Genomic DNA, 25511 nt, shown 5'->3' with positions numbered 1-25511 from the left:
CCATCACCCGCAGGCATTCGCTCCATAACACGCACAGACATTTCCCCTTACTTTCTAGGAGGAAAAAAGTGAGTGTTATGGTGCAAAAAATACGGTAAATGGTGATATGGCAGAAGTGGATAAAATTATACAGGGCATGGAGGAAGTGGAAACAGAAAACGTTGTCTTCCGCCCTTTCATAATACTAGAATTGGGGGGTTCTAGTATTATGGAAAGAGTGGGAGAACAATTGTTTGGCAAAACAGGCTCCCCCAGACTGGTGTTTTGTGTGAGCATATTCTACAACATGTCATTGATACAATAATAGTGCATTCATTTATACTGGACTGTCCACACGTCACTCAGTTTTATCAGTTGCCCTGTGATGCTTCCTCTGTGTTACTCCCTTACTACTATTTGGAGTGTCACTCTTGTGCTATATCATTCAACAGAAGCATGACAAACATAAAAAGGGGACACTTGTGGTATAAAAGCTATGTGATTTCATTAGGGAGTTAAGGGACATGCACTGATTGGAAATGAAGCAGCATGTCCACCCCAAAACACCACCATGACCGCTAATGATCACGAACGTACAATAAAAAAGGACATCTGAGGAGGCCCAATGCCATCTAATTTCCCTGCAGAAAAAAAATAATAAGAATGAATGTACAATACATCATCATCTAGCCTCTCTGCAAACTTTGTCTAAACAAATCTGGATGAATGCTCAACAAATGGATCATCTGCAAGCGACCTTCAGTGGAAACGAATAATAGGTATGCATAACTATTTTTCTGCAAAGGAAATCCATCTATATATGGTATCTATTTTGTATAGAATTAGAAGGCCCACAAGGCTTTGAGTCTTATGCCATCTTATACCACACAGTTGGAATGTTCTGGAATGTCCAACTAATGCAGTGGCATTAATTCCACAGCTTCTTCACTGTACATTGTTTTCAGCTGAAATTTGCTCTCTAAATTCTCTTAGAATTGCTTTCGTGTCATTGATGCCAAATACCTTTTTTTATTTTCTGGGGCATCTTACCAAATATTTAATACCTGTATTTGACATCCAATATGAGATTTCAGTATTTGATATTCAGCCGCTGGTATTTTGAAATTTCATAATGGAAATGAAATGGCATTATGTATTGGTATTATATGATGATAGCATGTGATATTTAATTCCCAGAGTATTTGATGGGTAGACTGTCATGTTATCTGTACTGAGAGTTAAAAGCTTGTGACATTACATATTTTGTAACAACTAAGAGATGCCAACAAATCTAAAACACACAAATTCCAAATGGTGAGGTGAGAAATCCATGTTACCCATATGGGTCGTGCCTTCAGAGTTTGAATGGTGATAATGGAATTTTTGTTTTTGTTTTAAAATGGAATTTTCACTTCTGCTCTATTTTTTTCTTCATTTGTTACTCAAAAATCCTGTGATAGCCCACCACTCTCTTTCTGAAACCCGCCCCCCAATTACCAGCTGATATTTAATCTCAGCAGACCTGTCAGCCTTTCCTGAAGAACCAACTAGGTTCTTCCAAATGGTTGCTATTTTCAGCTGGGAGCCTATCATATCCCAGCAAATTCCAGGGTTGCGAATCCTTTTCCTACTACACAATACCGTAAGTATTCACTATCCTCCTTAGGGCGACTTCATGCATTACATTTTTAAGGCAAGCGTGTAAAATATTTTAAGCACATACCAAAAAATGGAACATGTGGCTACAGTTATGTGTGCCAGGAAACTGACTGGCAATGGTTGAGAGTGTTCCGTTTTGTTTGTGTTAAGTGTAAAGTTAGGGCAAACCCAGCTTTGCATATGTGAAACAGCCCTTTGCCTGATTACAACAGAAAGCCCGGCTTTTCACCAAGCAGCATTGGCTCAGCATTAGTCTCCTGTTCCAGGCAGAATCTGTGAAGATTATTTGGAAGGTGACACAAAAGTTTCAGCAAGGAAACAGAACCCCGGAGAGCTCCATGCATAGCTGAGTCAAGGAGGTCCATGAATTCACGAGTTTAAGATGCTGCTTCAGTGACGCTTTAGGTCAATGATGGCCAAACTTGGCCCTCCCGCTGTTTGGGGACTACAATTCCCATCATCCCTGACCAATGGTCCTGTTAGCAAGGGATGATGGGAGTTGTAGTCCCAAAACAGCTGGAGGGCCAAGTTTGGCCATCACTGCTTTATGTCAACTAAAAGCTTAACTAAGTTGCAGGTGCACCAGGGATTCTACTTCTACCCCCTGTGAGAAATCTGTTGGTTCTTAGAAAGTCACTGCTTGATTCCACAGGTATTGGCTTTGGTGGAGCAGGGAACTCTATAGAGAGCTCAGGAGTTGAGTCTGGGAAGGGTAGAGCAATCATCTTAAGCTGTATGGCTGGTGGCCAAGGAAACTCCTGGTTCTCTCCCCACCCACAGAGTTTTGGTAGAGTGATACTTCTGGACTTTGTCCTGTAGGAAATCTCTTCACCCAATCTTCTCAGAGTTCATGGATTCTCTTTCTGATCGTCGCTCCTGAAGTTGCCCTTGGTGTCAGCATCAACTTTCCTTACGCCATGTATATCAGCTTTGGGGGAAGATTATTGCTATGACTTCAGCATGGGGAGAAAGGTAAATAGGGGGGGGATTGCTCCACTCCCACAGCTGCTATTTAAATAATTGGCCCAGCTCCATGTTCTTACCTGGCTGGGATGGGTCCTTGGACCATTATAATGCTTGTTGGTGACTTGTGGGTATGTAGATACCTCTGACCTCTGCATGGCTAGAATCAGTTGATCACTTTGCCCTTTGATCCCACTGGAAAATGGCTCCTGGAATGTTTCCCATGGTGAAATGCATCCCTTGGTCTGAAAAAAAAAAAGTCCCCCAACCCTGGCTTAACCACTGAAAGTGTATATTGATACATTGTCTAAATTTCATTCCCTGCATAGGACTGCTTCTTTCGCCTGATTCCATTTGCATCTGACCTATTTTTTAATTTGGTGTTGGAAGTGCGACATAACGTACCAAGTGAGAGATATCCCTTGAATAACAGCTGTCTCTTAAAATAAGGAGCTTTCCTCAAAAACAAACAAACAAAGGCACTATAGGTAGGGTGATGTTGCTGCAGCAGCATCTCGGCCTTCCCACCTGCTCCATCTGCCTCCCCGAAGAAGAATAAGCACATTGGAGGGGGTTGGAGACGGCATGGTCTTTTCGTGGCGCTGGTAAAAGCAGAGGCCCATCTCTTTACAAAGCTAGCAGAGAATGGAGCAGGAGAGCGGAGGGTAGCACAGCTCTGTACAGCTGCAGGGCCGCCTCACAACAGGGCAGAGTGCTGGGAGAATACGCTCTTTGTTCCCTTCCTTTAAAGGGTAGGAGAAACACTTATGCATGGCAAATTAGCCCAAAAATGTATTTCTCTAAAACACCCGATTGTCTAGCCAGCTCTGCAGCTGCAAGGAAGTTCCAGAGAGAGAGAGAGAGAGAGAGAGAGAGAGAGAGAGAGAGAGAGAGAGAGAGATTGGTTTGGTGATTGGGGGGTGGCAGTGAGGTGGAAGGGAGAGACTTTGTTTGGTGGGCGAGGAGGGAGGATAGAAGGCAGCTTCTGTGGAAGATGGAGACATTTTGTGTGTCAATTCAAAAACTGCACATTGCTCAGTGGGATTCTAGATGGTGAGGTTATAAATCACTAGCTAGAGGCAGGGACAAACAAAATGGAGCATTAACTCGCTGCATATTCTGAATAGAAAGGTAGGAACGCTGGGCACTGCCTTGTGCTAAGTCAGACCGTTGGTCTATCTAGTTCCATATTGTCTACAGTGGTACCTCGGGTTAAGTACTTAATTCGTTCTGGAGGTCCGTTCTTAACCTGAAACTGTTCTTAACCTAAAGCACCACTTTAGCTAATGGAGCCTCCTGCTGCCACCGCTCTGCCACTGCACTGTTCTCACCCTGAATCAAAGTTCTTAGCCCGAGGTACTATTTCTGGGTTAGCGGACTCTGTAACCTGAAGCGTCTGTAACCTGAGGTACCACTGTACTCTGACCTGGAAAAAGCATTGTGGGCGCCTAAGCCAACCTTTTAAAGATGTTTTCATTATCTCTTCTTGTTTGGCACTCTGGACTCCAATTTGAGGAAGGGGTGGATATAAATGTAAGAAAAGAAAGAAAGGAAGGAAGGAAGGAAGATTCAAAATATAGTACATTTGCACATTGGCATCACAGCTATGGAATGCTTTCCCCCAGGTGGCAAGTTGAAGGCCTTTTTATTTCCACAGTCTCTTATGCTTTTATAATTAGATCTAAATTATGTTTAATTTATTTCTTGGTTACCTTTTATTGTATTGTAAAAAGGTAAAGGGACCCCTGACTGTTAAGACCAGTTGCGGATGACTCTGAGGTTGCAGTGCTCATCTCGCTTTACTGGCCGAGGGAGCCAGCGTTTGTCTGCAGACAGCTTCCGGGTCATGTGGCCAGCATGACTAAGCCGCTTCTGGCAAACCAGAGCAGCGCACGGAAACGCCGTTTACCTTCCCGCTGGAGTGGTACCTATTTATCTACTTGACTTTGATGTGCTTGTGAACTGCTAGGTTGGCAGGAGCAGGGACCGAACAACGGTAGCTCACCCCATAGCGGGGATTCGAACCGCCAACCTTCTGATCTTTAAGCCCTAGGCTCTGTGGTTTAGACCACAGTGCCACCCGCATCTTGTAGTTGTATGCTATTGCTTGCACTGGGTGGCTCCAGACTTGGTCGTCCATGGAATCAATGCGACAAACTCTCTGCTTTGAGCATGACACAGTCTGGAGCCAACCCAATAAATGCATTTGTGCTAGACACACAGCCAGTCTCCCGCTTGCAAGTCCACAGGAACTTGGAGCTGGCCTTTGCCTTCTGATGAAAGCTCCAAGCCTGTTGAGGCTGTGCAGGACTTTTAGAGGTCACAGGGCAGGGCATGGAGAGTCTGCACTGTTCCCTAGCCTTCCTTTGACTTCTGTCATTATCCCTGTGGGGATCAGTCTGCATGATCTCCCTGTACAGCATGTTTCAAAAAGGTTCACCACAAACCCAGACCATTAGCAGCAGCTTACACTCCAGCAGTCTCTATTTTCCAGGGTCTCATCCCTAGGGTTCATGTCCCTTGGGGCGCCACTTATAAATGGGAGGGATGGGGTAATGTGCCATAAAATGGGTAATATGAGGGCAAAGATCTTCATAACACAGAGAGGGAGATTTTGAACCAATTACTATAATTTAGATTCTGGTAGGTAGCTGTGTTGGTCTGACGCAGTAATAATAATAATAATAATAATAATAATAATAATAATAATAATAATAGTAATAATTGTCCAGTAGCACCTTATAGACCAACTAAGTTTGCTCTGGTATAAGCTTTCGTGTGCATGCACACAAAAGCTTATACCAGAACAAACTTAGCTGGTCGATAAGGTGCTACTGGACAATTTATTTATTTTTTTACTATAATTTAAATAGGGATACAGTACAATTCACCACCACAGGTAAGACTGTGCCCTACTGATTTACGTGCCTCCTCAGTCCACAGTCCAGTTGTGCAGTTGCTAATTGCTGATGGGCAATTTCAGCACCCCTGCTCTCTTGTCTTCAGAGTTTGTTTGTTTTTTTTTTAAAAAAACTTAAATCAAGACTTGGACTGGGCAGCCCTTCAGAGAATACCTCAAAATTGAGGTCTAGCTTCTGACAGCCCTTCAGATGGAGGGCCACCCTTTGTCAAGGAGGACACCTGGTCACACTGCCTATCCATGGTAAAACACTGTCCATTTTTTGCCCTTTATGGAGATACTGGTGGCGCCTTTCCAATGAGCACAATACACTCATGTGCAGTAAAGATCTTCATGGGTCATTCCTCTTTCAGGTCTATTGTTAAATATCTGGGTGCGACTGCATCACTTTCTCTAATAGTGAATTAAGGTGACGAGTGCTGACAAAAATTAAGGCAAAACAGGACCACTGAAAAATAAGGACTTTCAAGGTTGGTGGAAGGCAGTGCGCACACATACAAATCTTAATCCCTGCCTCTTCAGACCTCAAAAACAGCCCAATGAGGACTGAACCAGCAGTAGCTACAGACTACTGGATGTCAGCAAGAAAAGGAAAGTGTGTGTAGGGGTACGTGGGGTACGAAATGGAATGGAATGGCTTGTTTGAGCAGGGCATGGCTGGCTGGCTGGCTGGCTGTAATCCTGACCAGGAATACTTCTGCTAGGTGGTGGGAATACATTGCAGAATTTTGCTTTTACTTATTTATATATGTTATTACATTTCTTTCCCTTCTTCTTAAAGGAGCCCTGGTAGGGATGGGGGAGAAATGTATTCAGTTTGCAAACTTACCTAAGTTTTAATGCAAACTTACCTAACTCACACATCCTGAACCAATGCACAAACCAAAATGCTGCCATCCTTTACAATTTGCCCTTCTCTGAATTTTGTGATGCAATTCTCCAAATGTCCCCAAATGCACAGACACACAGACACACGCAAGCACGCACATGCACACCCCCACAAACACACCCCCACACACTGTATATATTAATGAAAACAGCATACAAAAATCCATTATATTTGGGGAAATTGCTTGCAAAAAAAAAATGTAATTAGGCAAAACCGTTTCAAAAATGTCTAACATTAAAGAAATGTGTTTGGAAAAGCTTACAAATTTTCATGCAGACTTATTCTTTTTTAAAATAATAATAATCAAAAGCTGAAGCAGAAATGAGGTAAACTGAACTCCTGATGGGAAAGAAACAAAAAACAAAATACTTTAGATCGAAAGAAAAGAAATTAAAACTGAAAGATTCATGCATTGCAATTTTCCCTAAGACAGTTGGATGGCGACTTGGACACCTCCTCCTGGCAACTCCTGCAGCCCAACTGGTGCCAAATGTATTGTTTTGCTTTCCTTTGGACCACATCAGTGAGGCTGAGAGGGGGGTCTTGTCATCTGGGCAGCCCAGAACCTCCAGACACACTGCCCAGGATTGTACCTAAGAGAGGTCATGGTCATGCTGCATACACTACAAAAGCAGTTGCTGGAAATCACAGAGGTGGGCGGAGTGCTGTTGTGCTCATTTCCTGTTTGAGAGTTTCCCACAGGCACCTGGTTGGCCACTGTGAGAAGACGATGGGCGTACTAGATGGGTCATTGGCTTGACCCAGCAGGCTTGTCTTATGTCCTTAAGACTCAGGACAGACAAAAGAAAATACTTCTTCATGTAGCACACAGTTAAATTATGGAATTTGCTGCCACAGAAGCCTGCAATGGGCACCAGCTTGAGCAGCTTTAACAAAGGGTCAGGCAAATTCATGGAGGATAAATGGCCCTAGCTACAATGACTGTTCTACCTCCACTGCTGGGAGGCAATATGCTTCTGAATACTAGTTCCTGGAAACTGCAGGAGGAGAGGATGCTGTTTCCCTCAGGTCCTGCTTGGAGGCTTTTCTTGGTAGGCCACTGTGAGAACAGGATGCTGGTATTACATGGGCCGCTGGCATGATCCAACAGGGCTGTTTTTATCTTATGCTCCCTAAAGTCGTCTGCTGCTCACAGGTGTTGTGGAGGACTCTGTTCCATCCCCAGTGTTGAAGTAAGATTCAACTGCCAGCCCAGTTTAGAGCGATAGACTCGTAATCTGGGGGACTGGGTTCGCTTCCCTGCTCCTCCACATGCAGCTGCTGGGTGACCTTGGGCCAGTCACACTTCTTTGAAGTTTCTCAGCCCCACTCACCTCACAGAGTGTTTGTTGTGGGGGAGGAAGGGAAAGGAGAATGTTAGCCGCTTTGAGACTCCTTCGGGTAGTGATAAAGCGGGATATCAAATCCAAACTCTTCTAAGTTCAATGGGAAGGAGGCACCATCTTGCCCTTCGCCTCAGGCAGCAAAATGTATCAGATCAATTTTGCCCAAGGGAAAAGATGGTGCTACCTTATGTGGTGTTGTCATTCCCATGGGACACACTGTTAAGGAAGGGAAAGCTCAGCCTTTTTCTAGTTAAAAATGAAAAGGTGGGAAATAAAGAAAGTCAAAAGCCATTGACACCCCATATTTTATTTTCAGTTAGGATAAAATACGCAGTCACTGCAAAAGGTCTTCAAAATTTTGTGGCCACCCCAAAAGATAATGAAAATTTCAGTTTTGGTGAGGCCCTGTAGAAATGATGGGGTGAGTGGATATTCAGCACAGCTTTTGTACACAAAATAGCTAATGAATTTCAAACCACCTTCAACTCACTGAAGAAACAGAATAATATTTTCTTTCATGAACAGCCCTTGATTGAAGCCTAAACACACAAACATATTCAAAGGTTTTAACTGTTGTTGCATTTGTTCAGTCTCTCTGTTATACATATATCCATATGGAGATGTGTTCTTCCTCCTTTGCAACAGAGGGGTTGCCTCTTCATCCAAACAAAGGATCTGTATTCTAATTTCATTATTGACTGCTTGCAACACAGAGTGTCCATTGGTCTCCATTAACTCTGTTTTTTGAGGAACTCCAATTTATAACCCTGTATGGCTGGTGAAGACAATAACACAGTTTTTAAGATAGTCAACAATGGCTTGATATGGATGCCACCTCTTCACACCACTGAGTATACGGTAACTGTCACCAAAGAGGTCAAACACGTTTTGTAGGCTCTTGAAACAGTACAGAAACCTGCATGACTATTTATTAGAGGTAAAAGTGGGATAAGAGTACAGATCATGTGTAGCTGTCATTTAATCTGAAACAAACTATTTTCTTTCTTCAGACTCTCGGCCAGGCGATTATCTCTCCATTTGCAATCTTCAAGATCGTTCCAATTAAAAACATGCAAAACTTTCATAGGCTTGAACTCTTTTAAAGGTTCCTTGAAATGTATGTGCATGTGATTGGTGGGAGGGTTGTTGCTGGTGGAGAGATTCATGGGGTCTGATTCTGAAAGCAGCAGAAAGACACGAAGTTTCCAGTGCCTCCTGATCACTTTCTGACCTCCCTGCTGGAGCCAAGCTGATGATGAGCAAATTGGCAGTAAAACAGAAGCCTCAGCCAGTGCCCCACTCAGGGCTTCTGCAAGGGCAGGGCAAGTGGGGGATTATCACAAGAGCCAGAATATTTTCAGTAGGGCTCACAACTCAATTACTCTATGGTTTTGGGAGTATATGTATTAATTCATGTTTCCTTTGGGGCTCATAATTCTTTAAGAATCCTGGTCCCCATCCATTTAAAGAAAATCAGACAACATGGTTCAAATAATGTGTGATATTGCTGCCGCCGCCATGTCAAATATCATCAGTACAGTTACCACAAAAACAATAATTTTACCATTCTCTCTCTTTTAAAAAAGAGCAACCTCCTGGGTTCTTCTTGTTCTCTACTGGAACTGAGGCCTTTATTTTATCCATCTTCCATTCTTCACTTACTGTTCCAGTATAGAAGTCAATACAACACAATGCATGGGAAATAGGACTGGGGAAACACAATGAGCTAGAAAGACACTACTAGGGAAAGAACCAGAGGGGACACAACGTGAACACAATCAGTGCACTGCAGCCTAAACTTTCTTTTGCCAGAAGAAAGCTAAGAGCTTATTCCCATATGCATCTTCTATATACGTAGTCTATTGGAAGGGGCCTGTAGTACCTCAAGTTTGAAACTGCCCTGTTCAAATATAACCTCTGCATCAGTGATATGTCACATCAGAAAGAAGGTTTGATCTGGAATTCCCTCTCTCTGACATGTTAAAATGTTTGTGTTGGTAGTTGTTTTCATAGAGAGAAACCTGCAGATGAATACCTTCCCATGGGAAACTTGGGGTGGTTAAGGTCCCCGTGTGAGGATTGTGCAGCCTTGCACAAACATAGGAACAGGCCCATTTAATCAAGATAAAGCAAAGTGGGGTCTGTATAGACAATGCAGTGGTACCTCGGGTTACATACGCTTCAGGTTACATACGCTTCAGGTTACAGACTCTGCTAACCCAGAAATAGTACCTCGGGTTAAGAACTTTGCTTCAGGATGAGAACAGAAATTGTGCTCCGGTGGCAGCTGGAGGCCCCATTAGCTAAAGTGGTGCTTCAGGTTAAGAACAGTTTCATGTTAAGAACGGACTTCCGGAACGAATTCAGTACTTAACCCGAGGTACCACTGTAGTGTGTCAGTTTTTGTAGCAGTTAACAACGAAACCCCTAGGGTGGTCAATATTGCTTATGGTAATGGTAGTCATGTCTTTGAAACCACCATGCTAATATAATAATTTTCTTGAAATCGCCATGATATCACAGCAGCTTCTGGAAGATGGAGGTGAAATTGGGGGACAACCTCCACATGCAAAAACAAATGCATAGGCACCTGTGGATTCCAGTGCTTATCACTAGAGCGACAGATCAGAATCCAAAGGAACAGAATAAAGGCGCACTGCAGCCCCGTCGCGCCTCTGTCCTGGGCCATCCTCCCAGCTGCAGCAGCATCCGCTTGGGGCCCAGACAACAATTCTTACCAAGTCCTTTGCACAGATTTCTCTCTCTCACTCCCTCTCTCTCTTTAATCCCCTTTTTTCAAACATATCATTACAGCAGAAGCAAAAATGGTGGGACAATAACGCCATTGATACAGCCTTCTCATCCCCCCTCCCCCCTCCCTCTTTGGTGCGTGCCAGCACTCTTTCCACCCGCCCAGGGCTGGAACCAGTGCCAAACAACCTCTGCTAATAAACAAGAGGAACCAGATAAACTGGGAAGACAATAGAGGGATTTGTTGCACTTAGAGATGGTGGGAACAATGTCAACGTCGCGCGCAGCTGCGTATAGCCCCCACACACTCGCAACCGAGCCAGTATGATTTATGAAAGGTCAAGGTTTGCCATGTCTTAAATGGTCTCTTCTTTACATCATTTATTAACCCTTCCTCTACAATGGGTCCTTATTTGTAGGGTGATGGGTTTGTATATACAGTCTTTCCTTTGAGGAAGAGGAGCACAGGGATTAAACTGTAGGCATTCTTCCATCGTTGTGCTCCCATTGATGGTTGATACCAAATGGTGGCTCATTTTACTCGATTCCAGTGATGTTGAAGAGGAAGCAGATTAATAGCAAACACAGAACAAAGCAACTGTCTCTGCCCCAAAGAGAGTACATTAAGAAGTGAGAACAAATGGACATTGCAGATGAAAGGGGAGGAAACAAAAGCAAAGAGATGATAAAACAGGTCAAAAGGTCAACATACTGGTCAGTTGACTTGACTCATTTGATACCAGACTACTGCTAGTTTTTCAGTAGAAGTAAAGGTAATAATAATTTTTAAAAGTATAAATAAGGTGTTAACAGAGCCTACTTAAAACTGGCACCACAAGAATCTTAAAATATGCTTAAAATGTGTTGGCTAGTTAAGATCACCTGGATTCCAGTCATTCATTCATGGGTGCATTTATAACGTATCCTCAAGGCCTAACAATTTTAAATTTGCAAACATTTACAAGTATCAGCACATACAAATTATCAATGGCCACTCCACTCTCTATATTCACCTTACAATATGAAACAAATCTATGGGTAGTAAGACTGGGCATGTTTATGAGAAAATGGATTGAGCTTATACTGCTTTGAGATATCCAATTGCTTTAAGTAAATTAGTGGGTTTGAAGAAAAACACAAGCCAATAAGTGCCTTATTGATGGCTGTTGAAAGTAAGAGAAAGGCAAAATTGCAAACGTATCAGTCTGCAAGCACAACCACTTTCAGTCATTCAGAATTTGGAACCAATGAGTACTTCACAAATGCTTGCAAAATTCTGTTGGTGAATCATGTTCATTAAAGTTTAGGAATCATTGCCGTGTCCATAAAACAACATATAAGCAAATTAGATAACCATTTCCCTTGTTACATTTTGGATATTCATTGGAATTCATTGTTAAAATGGAGGGTGATTATGACAAAAGCATGATGTTGCAACTTGCTAAATCTACTTCTTAGAAATATAATAGTCTCAAAATGTAATTTGCAGGACCAAAAAGCATAACTTCTAAATTTATCTATCTTTTATAGGCACACTACTTATTTTTCCACTAGTCCTAAGCACATCTGAAACTAGACTTGCCTCCAAGAAAATATTTTTAGGATCTTGTGAAGGTTAACACGTTGCTAGCTCTCCTGAATTTGTATGTAATATTAGAACTCAGTAGCCTGCTTACCTGTATTGACTGACTTTATGCCGTCTGTGATAGATTTCACTGATTTACCAATACATACAATCCTTTGAAATTCTGGATATGCTGGTGTTGTTCATGGGTGGGGTGGGAGGAGAGAGACGCAAAGGAGAAACCCTAGAAATGAAGCTATGCCATCCAACAACCAAATTTCCCCCAGAAAACCTTTCAGATGCATTTTTTAAGAGTACAGTGGTACCTCGGGTTACATACGCTTCAGGTTACAGACGCTTCAGGTTACGGACTCTGCTAACCCAGAAATAGTACCTCGGGTTAAGAACTTCAGGATGAGAACTTCAGGATGAGAACAGAAATCACACAGCGGCGGTGGGAGGCCCCATTAGCTAAAGTGGTGCTTCAGGTTAAGAACAGTTTCAGGTTAAGAACGGACCTGCGGAACGAATTAAGTTCTTAACCCGAGGTACCACTGTAGTTAATTTGGTTCAGATTTCATTTCTAGAGAAATCTGCTATCTACAACATTACATATTAATCTTTGGGTTCCTGTATGACAGCTGTGGTAGATAAAACAGGGATTAAATCCATCCCTCTAACTTGTATGCTATAGTGGGGGGGGGGGGAGAGGAAAGACCACATAGGTTAGCTATCATTTTGTGACTTACGTAATTGCAGATCTAGATATTGGGCAGAGCAGGTTTTTTCCTGCACTTTGACTAATGGACCACTGGCCTAAATAATCCATATAGATTAACATTTTCCAGCATTCATGTGACTAACAGCTGGGGAATCCACAAAGAAGGCAGCAGTCCAGTCCTATTTCCCCCTGACACATATTTTTCCCTGATATTGAACTATCAGGGCTGGATGAGACCATTCTGTGGCCCAATCACAAGCCGTGCTGGATAGCCAACAGCAGCCAACTTGAATGCCGTGGGAAGATCATAAGTAATACTTGATGGAAATAATCATCCATCAAATCATCCTTCCCCGACCTCATGCCTTCCAGATGTTTTCAACATTTTAGCCACAGCCAGAATGGTCAGTGGCCAGAGATGATGGTCCAAACCTTCTAGAAGCCGAGTCGTTCGGGAACATGGCATAAGCACATTCAAAGAACCCTGCTAGATCAGATCAAGGATCTGTCTACTCCAACATCTTATTTCCCACAGTGGCCAGCTAGATGCCTATAGGAAGCCCAATGTCAGGATATGAGTGCAATAGCTGTCTTCCGCCAATGATCCCCCCAGCAACTAGCATTCAGAGGCATACTCTATTGATACCAGAGATAATCCATGGGTTGCTTGATGCTGTTAATGACCCTGTAGTCAGGAATGGGAATTCTGCCTTTCATCCTTATAATAAGGGAAGGTTTCAGCCCATGCAGACAACCCACACAGAAATGTTCCAACTTGGTATTCTTTCAGTTGTTGTTGGCCTCCAACTCCTGTCAGCTCCAGCCAGCATGCCCAGTCATCAGGGACAATAAGAGTTGTAAGCCAACAACATTTGGAGGGTACCAAGTTGAGGAAGGTAGGTGTAGACCTTCTGCCATAGATGCATCAGCTCCACTGAGAGCCTTCGTTCCTTGTGGGTCAAACATATATGAAGGGCTTTTTTATCGGGGAGGGGGGGGACTCAAAGGAGCTCAGTTCCAGCACCTCTCAGGTGGGCGCCATAGCCATTCTAAAAGAACAAGGGAGGTGTTCATGGTGAGTTCTGGCGCCTCTTTTTCTAGAATAATAGCATTGCATTCATACATATTGATTTGTATGCCACAGTTCCATGCTTTAAAACCATGCTCAAGGCAGCTTACCACATGAAAAATTACATACCGTATTTTTCGCTCTATAACACGCACCAGACCATAACACGCACATAGTTTTTAGAGGAGGAAAACAAGGAAAAAAATGTTCTAAACGAAATAGTGGATATATGATTTTTGTGGTTCATGCTGTGGCCACAGACATGTGATCTGACAGTGAGTTTGGAGCAGACCAATGCAAAAATCCTGAGGATCCATGTGGATCCATGCTTTGTAACCATGGAGGAGGGAAGGAAGGGGAACTATGGATCCTCTGCTCACGACTGCAGCAGATTCCCCCCCCCCCGCCACCTGCAGGCATTCACTCCATAACACGCACAGACATTTCCCCTTACTTTCTAGGAGGAAAAAAGTGAGTGTTATGGTGCAAAAAATACGGTAATTACAAATACAGTGGACCCTTGGGTTACGTTACCTTCGGGTAACATAACTTTCTTTTTTTTAAAAAAAATATATTTATTAAAGTTTAAACATTAAAAAAAGACAGAAACAAAACAAGAGAAAAATATGAGCAATAAACAATTACAAAACCTCAAAAACAAAAATAGATACAGAAATACAAAACATCAACAATAAAAAAAGAAAAAAAGAAAACAAAAGCATTAAAAAGAAAAAGAAAAACCCCAAAAAGAACAAACAAACATACAAAAGAACCACATATTTTCATATCCTTATCTTTCATTTGCTTATTTCCTCGACTTCCTCACACCTCCTTTTTTGTATTCTAGTTCAATTAAATGTTCCAGCAAGTCCTTTCCCTCTTTCACAAATTTAGTTCCATAGCTTAACTTAACGCAATTTTAAACTTAAATTTACTTCTTTACCCAATGTCAATCTATTCATACTTAATTCTTTATAATATTTCTACTAAAGTCATATAACTTCTTTCCAGCATCTTTCTAACATTCATTAATTTTGGAATATTTCTGTAAATGAGCTTTGAATTTTTTCCAATCTTCTTCCACCGACTCTTCTCCCTGGTCTCGGATTCTGCCAGTCATTTCCGCCAATTCCATGTAGTCCACCAGCTTCATCTGCCATTCTTCCCTGGTAGGTAAGTCTTGTGTCTTCCAGTGCTTTGCAATGAGTATTCTTGCTGCTGTTGTAGCATACATGAAAAAAACTCTGTCCTTCTTTGGCACCAATTGGCCCACCATGCCCAGGAGAAAGGCCTCTGGTTTCTTTAAGAAGGTATATTTAAATACCTTTTTCATTTCATTATAGATCATCTCCCAGAATGCCTTAATCTTTGGGCATGTCCACCAAAGGTGAAAGAAAGTACCTTCAGTTTCATTGCATTTCCAACATTTATTATCAGGCAAATGATAAATTTTTGCAAGCTTGACTGGTGTTATGTACCACCTGTAAATCATTTTCATTAAATTCTCTTTTAAGGCATTGCATGCCGTAAACTTCATACCAGTGGTCCATAACTGTTCCCAGTCAGCCATCATAATATTATGTCCAACATTCTATGCCCATTTAATCATAGCAGATTTCACCATTTCATCCTGAGTATTCCATTTCAATAGCAAGTTATACATTCTTGACAAATTCTTAACTTTAGAGTCTAACAATTCTGTTTCCAGCTTTGATTTTTCCACTTGAAAACCTAGTTTTTTGTCCTGATTATATGCCTCCATTATTTGATAATAATGGAGCCAATCTCGCACTCTGTTTTTTAATTTTTCAAAGCTCTGTAATTTTAATCTGTCACCCTCTTGTTCCAAGATTTCCCAATACTTCGGCCATTTGGCCTCCATATTGAGTTTTTTCTGGGCCTTTGCCTCCATAGGTGACAGCCATCTTGGGGTTTTATTTTCTAACAAATCCTTATATCTTATCCAGACATTAAACAGTGCTTTTCTTACAATATGGTTTTTGAATGCTTTGTGTGCTTAGACCTTATCATACCACAAATATGCATGCCAACCAAATACATTGTTGAAATCTTCCAAATCCAAAACGTCCGTATTTTCAAGAAGCATCCATTCTCTCAGCCAACAAAAGGTGGCTGATTCATAATAAAGTTTTAAGTCTGGCAGGGCAAATCCACCTCTTTCTTTAGCATCAGTTAAAATCTTAAATTTTATACGGGGCTTTTTGCCCTGCCAGACAAATCTTGAAATATCTCTCTGCCACTTCTTGAAACAGTCCATTTTGTCCAAAATTTGCAGTGATTGGAACAGAAATAACGGGTAACATAACTTTTGGGTTGCGAACGCGGCAAACCTGGAAGTGTCTACTTCTGGGTTTTGCTGTGTATGCATGCACAGAAGTGCTCTGCGTGCCGCACGCATGTGCAGAAGCGCTCTATCACACCATGCATGCACACAGAAGTGGTGCCTCATGTTGCGGACTTTTCGGGGTACATACGGACCCCTGGAATGAATTACGCTCGTATCTGGAGGGTCCACTGTATCACAAAAGTAGTCATAAACAACAAACATCAAAAAGTACCGTATTTTTTGCTCTATAAGATTCACTTTTTCCCTCCTAAAAAGTAAGGGGAAATGTGTGTGCGTCTTATGGAGCAAATGCAGGCTGCACAGTTATCACAGAAGCCAGAACAGCAAGAGGCATTGCTGCCTTCACTGTGCAGCTCTTCTGGCTTCTGGGATTCAGAATTTTTTTTTCTTGTTTTCCTCCTCCAAAAACTAGGTGCATCTTGTGGTCTGGTGCATCTTATAGAGTGAAAAATACGGTATATAACAAAATCGACAATTTTCACATGAGTCATAATAAGATCTACAAATATACAAAAACAATCAATAACAGCAATAACCCCCAACCCAGCAACAACAACAGCAACAACAACAACAAAACCTAAAAATACCCCAACCCAAGAGGGTAAAGGTACATATCATAGAGCAGATAGAACTGAGGTACCTAAACAGCCTTGTTGGGATATGGAAAAGCAGAAGCCACAGCCGCAGGTAAGGAAAGAGCAGCTGCTTGTTATGCATAGGAATGGAGGGGGCATAAATTTGATTAACCTTGCATTTAAAGGCAAACCTACCTAATTTGCACTTTCAGGAAAATATATATTCAAGTGGATAAACAGCCATTCTCTGAGATTCACAGTTATATGAATTTTGTGATGCAGTTCACCAGCCAAGTAATGTGTACAAAAATGTATATATTAGGGAAAACTATGGATTAAAACACATATATTAGTGAAAAACACATTATATTAGGGGAAGTTACTTTGCAAATATGTGTGCATTAGGCAAATGTGCATACAAAAATCTGCATATTGGGAGAAAAATGCATTAAAATGCTGGTGGTTTTTCAAGAGAAGTTTTTCTAAAGTTTTTTTTTAAATCTTATTGTGTAGATACATGGAGAACTGAAGGCTGGAAAAATGAGAAATTGAAAGAAACCAAAGTGGAGAGATTTGGTCACCCTTAATTTTGTGGCAGAACAGACTGATTAAAATGGCTCTGAGTCAGGGCTGTTGGAGTTTGAGGAGTCACAAGGAGAAACTGGATGCCCGTTTATACCTCTGGTTACCAACAGAACTGTGTCTGCCCTTGCTTTGGCATCTCAGCCTTAGGCCTGCGCTCTCTCACATGTGCACACTCACACACACACACACACACACACACACACACACACACACATTCCTCTGGGAGCCGATCACGGCTTGAATGACACCCCAGATGACTCTTTGCTATTAATTCTCGAAAACAGAATGAGCTCCTTGTTCTCCCATTCTTATTCCCTGGGAGGAATTACAAGGACCAAAGCAGCAGACTGAAAAGTCCCTGACTTAACCCTTCCCCTGACTTCCTGGGACACTCCAGAAACCCAGAGAGACAAAAGCAGGGAAGTTACTTTGCCCTATAGACTCTACTCAATCCTCCACCAAGAGAACCACGCTTCTTGCCAGAAAAATATGCTCGGAACCAAGGTTCTGACAGGATCCTGCCCCCAGGGCCATAGCTAGGGGGTGGTGAAGAAGGCCCCCGCCAGGGGCGCAGTTGGGGTCTCCCCTCAAAATCAGCTTAAAAATATGTTCATAAATATGTCTATAAATAAAAATATTGATTATTGCCTCATAAGAAAATGTTTTGAATAGAGAGTCATTATATGATATGCAGGAGCCCTGTTTTTCCCTATTTTTTGTGGCTAGAGGGCACAACCTGGACAGTTCTGCCAGGGGCACAAGATCACCTAGCTACAGCTCTGCCTGCCCCCACCCTTTTATTACATTAATGCTTAACAAGCTAACCCCATTTTACTAAACCAGGGGTGGGCAAACCTTTGGGGTCCCAAGGAATGCATGTGATGCTGGACAGTGGTTCTGCATACAGTGGTACCTCAGGTTACATACGCTTCAGGTTACATACGCTTCAGGTTACAGACTCTGCTAACCCAGAAATAGTACCTCGGGTTAAGAACTTTGCTTCAGGATGAGAACAGAAATCGTGCTCCGGCAACACGGCAGTAGCAGGAGGCCCCATTAGCTAAAGTGGTCTTCAGGTTAAGAACAGATTCAGGTTAAGAACGGACTTCTGGAACGAATTAAGTACTTAACCTGAGGTACCACTGTACTTACATGTGTGTACACCCACAGAAAAACACAAGTATCCTCCCATCTCTCTCGTTCTCTCTCTCTCTCTCTCTCTCTCTCTCACACACACACACAGTCCATCAGGACATGAAGGAGTTAAAATAGCAAGTGAGTGGAAGGTAGGGAACCACCTGCCAGAGCAGGTAGCAAACAGATAGTCTGTGCCCAATTTCCTCTTTGATCTCCCGAGGCCCTAGTTATGCAGGAAAAAGGATTCCTTTGCCATTGTAAATCTATTTCTGTCTGTTAAACAGTTTTGTAATAAGTGGATATATGTGCTGGACCTCTGATTAAAACCAGGCTCTCAGTTTATCAGACTGTCTCCACAGTTCTGCTATTTATTAATTTTATGTGTTGCACTTCTAAACTACCATTTGTTCAAATGAATCCCAGGACAGTTTAGAAACAAATCAATAAAATACAGGTAAAAATATGAACTACAAATAGGACAACGGTTTAAAACATTAGGATAGAAAGCAGCAGCAAATAAAAATAATAATAATTAGGACTGTGCACCTAATTCAGCCTAGGCTTGAAGCCAAGGCCAAAGCAGGCATATTTGGAGGGACTCAGGTGTGAGACAAATCAGGTACAGCTAGTCATGGCTACAAGTTAGTTTGAAGAGCCCAGAGGGCAGGGCATCAGGCAAGAATGAGAGGCAGGCAGGGTGGGAAAACCACATGAAAAGGGCAAGGCCTACATAACCAGCAGTGGCGTCTTTCTAGGAGAAAGTAGGTCCAATGCTGTGATTCTCCTTCTTGCCAGCCTGACACAGGATCAATGCCTTTGCTCAACAGCTGTTGATCAAAGGCACTGTGGGTGTGGCAGTTGCTTTAGAAGCAACTTTCCTGCAGGAAACCCGCTTGTGAAGCAGCACCGCGCAGAATCGGATCCTCTGTGGTAACAGGTGCTGTTCCTTTGTGCAAAGCCACTTGCAAAAGAGCAGGACTGTCAGGATCAGATCCTCCTGCTTATTAGCTGGTAAGCAGAAAGATTCAATCCTATATGGTGCCCCTTCCCACTGTCCTTTAAAATCCCATGTTAACCTTCTGTAAAAATAAATAAATCAGTAGCATAGTATTCCCCAAATTTCCATACTTTGTGGGGAGTCTAATCTAGCCTTCTGCATCCTGATGCCCTCCAGAAATGCTGGACTCCAACTATTGTGGCCAGTGGGTAGGGATGATAGGAAACAGATTCTAACATCATCTGGTGGACACTAGCTTTATCTGGAGGGAACCAGGTTAGTGAAAGCTAGTTCAGTCAATACCCCTGGAAAATTGGGGAAACCATTGTGTTTTGACTTGGTGGCAGAAGCCCATCAAGGGACTGGCCTTGGAAGAGTATTCCAAAGACTTAAGTGCTCTCTCAGAGATGGTCTTCTTCCCAGTGCCATCCACCACAGAAGGAGAAGGTTCCTGCAGAAGATTGAATGTAATGGGCAGGTTGATTATGAGCATTCAATTCGCCTACGACCACGCGCATTGCTGCAGACCCCGAAGTGGCAGGAAAAGGGGCAAAAACAGCCCTAAAAGAGTGTGAAAACTGCAGACACTGGCATGAAAACAGTGTCGAGCAATCCCACAAGCATTTGCAAGTGCAATCCCAGGAGTCCTTGCACCGACCTTTGAGACCTGTGGAGAGTTGGAGTTCGAGCAAGGAGGTTTGGAGGGTGTTTGCAGGCTTTATCAATGGTGTTCCCAATACCATTTCACCTAAACGTGCCGTGCCCTTATAGGCAAAGCTTGTGCTTTACCATTAAACCCTCCTTTAGTCAAGAACTGTCCAATCTTCCCTAAGTGGGAAACAAACGCAGAAAATGTTCAACTTCCTCATATCCATTGGCTTTGGGCAAACAGATAAAAGAAAATGGGAGAAGTATTGTTTCATGAGTTTCATCAATTTACCAAAGCAAAAGATACTCTGGGGTGGGGAGTACATGGTGTTGCATCATTCACCCCCCTGGAAGCAATCAAACAGAAACAAAGCTTGGGGATCTGATTACTAGACCAGTTCAAGACGGACAGAAATGCAGTGGCTCTAGGGTAACATTCAATCTTTTCCTGAAAATGGTAGTCCAATTTAGGAGTGACACCAGAGGCATAAAATAAATCGAACACACAGCCCCCATCATATCTGGTTGTGGATTCCAGGTGCAGGTGCAGTATAAAAATGACCTGATCTAAATAGGACGCAGACTAGATGTGATCCTGAACAGGTACATTTTATTTTTCATACCTGACATTGCCTTTCAGTTGGGCCTGCCCCACATTTTAAGAACCACTGGACTGGACTAAACCGGTCCCCCTTTTCTCAGTAGTTTCACAGATATCACAGAACAATCTCAGTGGTACAAATGCTCACATTTCCACTGGCTTGGAAAGCAAATTACAACCTACAGTAGATGTGAAAAACCTCCCCAGTTCTTGAAGACCCTTCCATAATTTCCAGAGACCTCAGTTATCATGACTAGGATTTGGGATCAGCCTTACTTAAAAGAATATCTATCCTGCCTTGGCAGCACATTATGTTAATTCTCTCTGTGTGTGTCTTAAAAAATAGCTGCTACTTCTCCTGCTCAGACCTATATATGGGCCATGGTGTTAAGAGGAAAGGGGCTTTAACCCTTTGCCTCCCATCATGGTTCTGATGAGAATAATGCTTGGAAGCTACTATTTGCCCCAGAAGGGAAGTTGCTGTTGGTGCCAATCATAGAACAGCATTTCATAGCAGGTATTTTCATTAGGACTGTGGGAGAAGCTTAACTTCCTCTCTACCAGCACGACGGTTATGATCTGGATGGTAGTGGTAGTGCTGGGGGAAGGAAGACACCTGCTAAAACACACCCACACATAAATGCAAAGACACACTTAACATAATGTGGAGTTTGGCCATTTCATCAAGAACACCCAAAGTGAGTGTACCTGCTTTGACAAATGAAAATCAGTTGTCCTACTGTGTGCTGGGCTCCTTGGCAGTAGTTCTCCATGGTTTCAGGTAGGTTTTTTTCCAAGTTCTACTTGGAGATGTGAGGTTCTGAACCTGGGACCTTCTTCATGCCAAGGAGATGGTCTAACACTGAGCTGTGGCCTTTCCCCACATGCTGCAAAAATGTTGGCAAGCAAAACGAACCCCCCTTCTCCCCATACGGTCTTAAAACCCATGATGTTTGTTTTTAACACAAGTGTGCTTATTCATTGCTTTCTTATTTGTATAGACTTCCCAGTTTTCTGCTTAGCAACAAGGAGAAAAGGATGAGAATAAATCATCAGGAAGATCACAGGATTTGCAATAAGGCTGATGATATGGTGATAAGATACTGGGCTAAATCGTGTTATGGGTGAAACAGTAAAAGAAGCACTAACATGGCCTATTTGTCTTGCTCCTGACCCAAAGAACACATGCCTTGCCTAGAGAAGGTCACAAGTTCAAGAAGACTATCAAGCCATGATGCCTATGTTCTCCATCCACTATGCCTCTGAATACAAGTTGTTGGGAATGGCAAGTAGGCAGAATGTTGTGGGACCAAGATACTGGACTAGATGGGTCACTGGTCTGATCCAGCAGGATCTTCTTAGGTCCTTGGGTTGGAGAAGGTTGTTCAACTGAGTCAAGAACTAGAAAATATTGAGAATGAAGCAGATCTGACGAGACTATGACCTTTGCCTTCCCACTTGCCTAAACAGATTATTATGGCCTCATGCTGCTGTTTCTCATCCTGTAATAAGGGGAAAGTTATGCCAGTCGATTAAACGGACTGAGCACCATTTAGGGCAGAAGTACTCTATGGATTTAAACAGGGTTGAGCAGCCGTTCCCCCTCCCCAGAAAACTCTGGAAATTGCATTCTGTGAGAGGAGCCAGGAATCTCTTCACAGAGAGTATAGCCGCAGTGAACAGCGGAGAACTGTCAGCACCTTGCCTGATCTTTGCAGGTGGCCATGTCGGTTAAAATGCTACAAAACCAGGCTACAAGTGTAGATAGGCTCCCTAGACTTCAGACACGAGAAGCTTTGGAGGTGGCACTGGCGAGCTCTTAGGTCAAATGATGTTTCTAAAATAGAGCTGAATGCCTCGCAAATGCAAGGACCTGGGACATGAATAGAAGGAGTCATGAAGCTAGTCAGCAAAGTTACATTCATGTTCAGAATCAAAGCTGGAGACTTTACAAGCATCATAAAGAAGGCATTCCGTTCCCCCTCCCTTGCTGAGCGTCATGCTAGGGGCGACCTTACACAAAGAGAATATTTTGCAGGCCCTCTGTAAATTTGTCTGGCAATTTACTGGCATTTCCCCTTTGCAGTCTCGATGACGATTCAGCTAGCTGTGTGTCACCCCAGCAGAACATCTGTGTGTGCCCCCACTCCGCCCTCCTGCAGTTGAAGAACTCCCACCCCAAACTTTTAGCTTCAGGGGACATTAAGGCTGCAATCCTATACCTGTTTACCTGTGAGGAAGCCCACCGAATTTGCTTCTGAGTAGACATGCCTAGAATTGCACCATTAAAAGTCCCTGGAGCAAAAATTGTTATCTATAATAGAGAAGGGATATAAGAAAAAATAAAAGTTATGAACTGGCCAGCTACGGAAGGAAGGAAGGAAGGAAGGAAGGAAGGAAGGAAGGAAGGAAGGAAGGAAGGAAGGAAGGAAGGGCTGGGTCAGGATTAGAATTCTTTATATACCTGTAGATACACACATGCATCATTGCCTCTTCAGGATCCTCAATGCCCTCTTTGCCTCTGTGATGATGCTATCATAGCTGCCAAGTGTCATCTTCACATATGAGCCACGTTTATACTAAGAGATTAGAAGCTGTTTCCTTTTGGAGGAATGATTGTCTGGAATATTTTGGGTGGCTCCACATTTGTACTCTCCCCCCAACAGTCCTAGCATGGAAAGATTAGTGACAATCTCTCACCTCTGCCTCACACATTTCTTTCTCATTGACTCTGGAGGTGTACAACCACCTTTCAAATTACAGAAAAAGAGGGAAAGAGAGAGAGAGAGAGAGAGAGAGAGAGAACCCAAGAGAGGCAGACTCTGTGGTGGAAGGCTCTAGAAGCTTGCACGAGTGTGAAAGAAAGTGGTTTTTGTGTGAGGCACAGCAGAGGAAGGAAATGAGAAGAATCTCTGTGGGTCCTTTCTCTGCTGGAATCTGCCTCTGCAAGGCTTCAAGGCATATGAAAGACTCCTCGGACCTTGAAGAGGAATGGCTAATCGATTGCCACTGCAGGCAGCCCCTTCTTCAATTTCTGTGTGACTTAAAAAGTGGCGTAAATAAAGATGACTAACCTTCAGCTCTCTTTTCCATCCCCCTGCTTTAGTTCCAGTGAGACTTCCTGACACCACCAGCAGTGACAGATAGAGGCAAGCAGACAAGCAAAATCCATGCCAATTTACTGCTGTTTGTCAACAGGGCCTGGGTGACTGGAGCCTGAGAGAGAGCAGACCTCAAAACCAAGAAGAATGGCATCAAATAGGGTTTCATAGTTCACCTCAGAAACAACGAAAACCTTCTCCTCACAGCCTCCAAATATCTGATGCTGCTTCTGTATCTATGGAGAAGCATTCCATTTGGGGACGAGGCACCCCAAGCCCTTGCAGGTTCTCTGGCTGTCGGAAAAAGTTCACAGCAACGACAACGACCCGAAGGCAGCCCTGTTGTGGCCTGCAGCCCGTCTCTTGATGTCTCTCAACTCCTCGAAGCCCTATCTGCTCCTTGGTTCTCTGAGGCAAGGCAGGACGGGCCTTTAAAAAGCTTTGTGCATGTGTGTGGTTGTGTGTGTATTAATCACATGATTGTTGTTCACCTGTATCTTGAACAAAGACAGTGCACTGTTAAAAAGCCCAAACAAGAAAGCAGGCAAGGGAAGGGAAGGGGGGAGAGAGTGCAGAGGGAAATTGAAGGGGTTGTTGAGAGAAAGAGAGAGCCCTTATCAAACTTCCAATTCATGGGTCTCCCATTCCGTCAGCACACTGGTGTTATTGTTCGGCCGTTGTGTGTCAAACTTCTTCTGCCCTCCCCCGCCCAGTTCTGCTCTACTGTATAGAAATATTTAATTGTGTGAGACCCTCCATTTTTTCCCTCAGGCTGCTTTGGGACAACACTAATTTTGTGCCCCTAAGACAGGAGACAGATAAAACAGTTGCCACCTTCTTATTTAGGCACTGCTGTGAAGATAGTGATGGCACATGCATACCTGTGCATGCAAGTTCATTCAAATGTTTAGATAAGATAATGAAGGGCTAAGCGGGCTTGGGGGTTTGATGTGGAACACCTTGAGATTGGATTGTCTTTTCATATATGGATTCCACTTACCAGTTTCTCTTCTCATGGACCAGTCTTCCACATTGTTTAGACTTCTAATCCAGGTATAGGCAAACTCCGGCCCTCCAGATGTTTGGAACTACAATTCCCATCATCCCTAGCTAACAGGACCAGTGGTCAGGGATGGTGGGAATTGTAGACCCAAACATCTGGAGGGCTGCAGTTTGTCTATGCCTGCTCTAATCATTAGCAGGAAACTACTATGGCTGGTATTGTGACACCATTTATATAGGAGTACGCCCCCTTGAATTCAGTAGGACTTACTTTTGAGCAGACATCAGGGAGGGAGCCTTGGTGAAACCATTTTCTTCCTGATGAGCTACATTTTGGGTAGGGCAACTGTATGGTCCAGTCCAGTATGGTTTGCCAATATTCTGGAGCTTACATACCACTATAAATATACCAGCTGTTTACTTTGTGACAAGTGATAGGTTGGAGGACTAAGTTTGTTATGGGCTGTTGTTGTTGTTTAGTCGTTTAGTCGTGTCTGACTCTTTGTGACCTCATGGACCAGAGCACGCCAGGCACTTCTGTCTTCCACTGCCTCCCACAGTTTGGTCAGACTCAAAAACACTGTCCAAAGATCTCATCCTCTGTCATCCCCTTCTCCTTGCACCCTCCATCTTTCC

The 25511-nt window shown here is 43.0% G+C and overlaps 1 long non-coding RNA gene across 1 annotated transcript; it reads right to left on the bottom strand.

Annotated features, from left to right (window-relative positions):
* Nucleotides 1-465: 465 nt before the first annotated feature.
* On the bottom strand, nt 466-24267 carry LOC310687387. The gene is made up of 2 exons (XR_014516395.1): nt 23847-24267; nt 466-2846 (listed from the first exon to the last, which is right to left on the bottom strand). It is a non-coding gene; the product is annotated as an uncharacterized lncRNA (long non-coding RNA).
* Between the last annotated feature and the right edge of the window lie 1244 nt (nt 24268-25511).

This window comes from Podarcis liolepis (genome assembly GCF_965112155.1).
Source record: "Podarcis liolepis genome assembly, chromosome: 10".
NCBI lineage: Eukaryota > Metazoa > Chordata > Lepidosauria > Squamata > Lacertidae > Podarcis > Podarcis liolepis.
Note: the sequence above shows the minus strand (reverse complement) of the source record. Positions and strands in the feature narration are given on the sequence as shown.